Source organism: Haliaeetus leucocephalus, unplaced genomic scaffold (assembly GCF_000737465.1).
Source record: "Haliaeetus leucocephalus isolate CR32 unplaced genomic scaffold, Haliaeetus_leucocephalus-4.0 Scaffold164, whole genome shotgun sequence".
NCBI lineage: Eukaryota > Metazoa > Chordata > Aves > Accipitriformes > Accipitridae > Haliaeetus > Haliaeetus leucocephalus.
Genome location: NW_010972600.1, coordinates 250,763 through 254,796, shown reverse-complemented (window position 1 = coordinate 254,796; position 4,034 = coordinate 250,763).

The following is a 4,034-nucleotide window of genomic DNA, read 5'->3' as shown; positions in this document are numbered from 1 at the left end:
CGGCCGGGGGAGCCCCCGGCAGCACCGCAGGGCCGCCGCCCCCGCCCCGGTGTCCCCCCGCGGGCTGCCCGGCCCGGGCCTGCCGGCACCCTGCGCGGAGGCCGGGTGCTCCCTCCAGCCTCGAATCCTCCTCCTCCTTTTCCTTCTCCTCCTTCTCCTCCTTCTCCTCCTTCTCCTCCTTCTCCTTCCCCTGCTCCTTCTTCTCCTCCTTCCCCTTCCCCTCCTTCCCCTTCTCCTCTGATCCTGTCAGTGCCACCTCCCCCCACAGCCTTTAAATCGACAATTCCTATGAAATGTGCCCGGTGCCACAAAGACTCCTTTGATCTCACTGAGTAAGGGAAGGAGGGGGCTAGAGAAGAAATTAAATAGCAAAAGAAAGAGGAAACAGGAGGGGAAACTCCTCCCATGGGAAGCTGGTAAATGATCCCTCTTTCTCACTAGAGCAGCCAGGCAAGAGCCTGTCCCAAGCCGGTGCCCTGTCCTGCTGGAGCATGCAGGGTCACCCCGCTCTTGGCCCTGGCACAGGGGTTGGAGCTGGCTGGGGATGCCCCTCGGCAGAGAAAGCGGCTGGGGCAGCAGGCACTGCCGGGAGCCCTCCCCACCACATAACCCCGGCCCCGCGAGAGCCGCTCTGGCATGGAGGAGCTGGCAGCCAAGCCTGAAGAAGCAGCCAGAGGGTACGAGCAGCAGTTTGTTTTCCACTGCTTGCCAGGAGCCGTGTGGAGATGCGGCATTGCCAGGGACGTGCTCTGTGGAAGCGCAGGGCTGCCGATTGCCAGCCCTGCCGTGGGATGGCTGGCCTTTCCCCACCCGCCCTGGCTCTTGCTCAGGGGAAGGCCTGAGCTGTGTGACAGGGGATGAGGTGGGTATTCCTGGGGTCCTTTCCTTTCCCGCTCCTACCATGACGTTCCCACCAAACCGGAGCTGCACTGTGAGGCCACCGGAGGCTGCAGGTCCCTCTCTCTTATGGCAGGGATCACCCTGCTGCCAGCATGTCTCTGCCTCTCGGAGCTGCTGTGTGAGAGCTGGCTGCTGGACAAGAGCTGACCCACACACGGCACGAGCAGGTCTGGCCCTGCCCTGACTGCTCTGCCTCTGCCCGGGATGAAGAGCATGGGCAGCCAGCAGTGATGGATAGTGCTGTCAGAACCCCTGCACCCGCGCCCAGGCCAGACTAGAGGGGCTGCCGCTGCCCAGCTGGGAGCGAGTGAGCGAGGAGAAGAGACACTGCAGCGGCAGGGCAGGGGGATCTGCTGGCAGCTTCATTGCCTCCTTCATCAGTGCTGCAATGGCATTAGCCCAACTCTGCCACCATCATGCCCTTGCCTTGGGGAATGGTGCAGCCAGGGGGGACCCCAGTTCCCCCTGTGACAGCCCAGTGCCGCCTCGAGCACATCATCCCCCCAGCATGCAGGGGCACAAGCCTGTCCCCAGTCCCACAGCCTGGCACACCTGAGGGGTCCCTGAGCATGGCACAGCATGTGGGGTCTGCTGTAGCCAGGGGAGAGGGACTCAAGAGGGCTGAAAGAAGGGGCTGCCTGAGAATGAGGGCACCAGGGTCCTGCAGGGAGGCTGCTCGTTGGGGTCTCTCTTCTCTTCTGCTCCTTTGGCCTCTCTCAGCCAGCCAGCCCCTTGTGCCCACCTCAGCCCCCTCAGCCCCGTGGGGTGAAGCTGGGAAGTGGCAGGGCAGAGGGGACGGGGTTCCCAGGCTGAGGAGGGGACTTGGGGCAGAGATGGTGTGTCGGTCCATCTCTCAACTACTTTTTTTTTGTTATTTTAACATTTTTCCCTTTTACACTCTTGCTGCCTTAACATGACCTTGGCCAAATTATTTCCCCTCCCTTTGAGATTTATGGCCCTTTTCCAGAAATGATCTGTTCTGTCTACGAAAATAGACATGGTGCTGTTATTACATTTTAAAATATAATAAGGGCTGGGAGACCGCTCTTCTGCCGCTCTCCCTCCCCAGCCCCAGCCCCCCCTCCCCCATCCACAGAGCACAAACCCCACAGGTCGCTCGTGTGGGGCCAAGAGTGGGTGCAGCAAGGGGGGGGGCATCCCCAGCCCTTTCCAGCTCCAGAGAAAGGGGGGGAGGTCTCCCTTCCTGGCTCCCCTTGGCAGAGCTGGGTAGTGGGAGATCTCCCATCTGAGACCACAGCTGCTCTCAGAAAATGCTGGGACTGCTGGAGGACAGATGGGGCAAAACGGGCTGGGCTTCCCGGGGGGGACTGGGGGTGGTCCCCGGCTCTGTAAAGCCAGTAGGACCTGGCTCATGGCTGGAAAACCCTGCTCACAGCCTGAGAGACAGCATAGCCCATCGCTCTGGGACTCCTGAGCCCTCTGGGCACATGCAGGGTGGCCTTTGTGCAGTCATGGTCTCTTTCAGTGGTTTTGTTGAGGTTATTGTTATTGTTCTACCAGGGCCTGGAGGCGAGTTGTCGTCCCTGAGGATGGCTCTGGTTCCCCCGCTGTGTACCCTGCCAGCAGTGCATTAGGAACCTGTGTGAGCAGCCACGAGCTCTGGTGCGATGGTGATGGAGAGCAGAGGCAAAGGCAAGTTCAAACCCACCTCCCCAGCCCCATCTCAGCCAGAGGGGGGGGGTCTGGGATCACAGGGGTGTCCCAGAGATGCAAAATAAACCAAACATGAAAATCAGATTAAACTTGAACATTTTGGTTGTTGCTTCTCCTCCCCATCACCCTGTTTGTTTCCTGACTTGTGCATGTATGTGTGTGTGTGTGTGGCTGTGTCTCTCTGTATACATTTTGGGATAATTTGCTTTCTGTTGGATTTTTCCCCTCCTGTTGCAAATGCAGAGCCTTGTGCTGTCCCTGCTCTAGGCAATCTGCAGACATGAGCCTTTAAACGTGGTCGCCCTTGGGCGCAGGAAGGCTGTGCAGATGCCACACTCAGGTAATTTAAGGGGTGCATTCAACAGCAAATTTTAACTCTGCAGGATGTCCAGGGCTGATGTCTCTCTGGAAAAACACCATCTGGGCAAAGGAAAAGGGGCTGGGGAAGTGTCTGGGTTTGCTTTGCTTTCTGCTCAGAGGAGTCACTTTGATCATCCTGGAAAGCCTGTGGCTGCGTGCTCTGGTGTCAGGATGGGTCTGTCCCACGGGCCGATGGCATTGCTGCCTTCCCGAAGGGCGACAGGGCCGAGGACGGAGCTCTGGTGGGGAGGAAAGGGGCTGGGCCTGTTGGTGGATTAAGGTTAAACAGGAGGAGAGGCCGACCCCTCACAGCTGCTGCTCTTCAAATGTTTTATTTCCTGCTCTGTGTAAGCCCGGATTGACCTGCAGGCAGCAGAAAATGTCGAACAACAAACGGTGTCACTGAAAGGAGAAAACCACCAGAAAACCCACGAGAAAAACCCAGTGGGTTGTACGGGCCCCAGCCCGCTGGCTGGAAACACGGGGGGCTCTGGGGAGGAGGGTGGGCAGCACTGGGCAGGGGGCACTGGGGCTGGTGTAGGGCGAGTGGGCTGGCAACGTGGGGGTCCCTTTCCCCAGCTCAAGTATCTGCCCGTGCTCGAGTTTTCCCAAGGGTGACGGGCCTCCTGGACCAGCGTCCCGCGGGGCTGCCGGGGCTGGCGATGGTGGGGAGCGGGGGCCGGGGCGGGTGCTGGCAGACCCTCCTCTGGGCCAGGCGGACACCGGCCCTTTGCTGGCGGGCGGAGGGGGGATGCGTGGGGGTCCCTGAGGGGGAGCAGGGGTCCCGGGGCCGGGGGAGAGGGCCGAACCCAGGAGCCCTTCCCGGGCCAGCGCCCTGAGCTCTCGGGGGAGAGGGATGCTGCCGCTCCCCGCCATCACATGCCGCAGGGAATTCTCGGTGAGCGAGACTAGCAGCCCCGGGGGAGGATTCCTGGTTTCGTGTCTTGTCTTTTCTTGATTTAAAAAAAAAAAAAAAAAAGAGTGGGGGGCGGGCAACGACTTCTTGTGTTTAGTGTGTATTAGAAAAAAAAAACCAAAACCAGAGCGCTGCCTGAGCGGGAAGGGGCGGTGGCGGGGCGGGGGGCGCAGGGCCTTGGCTG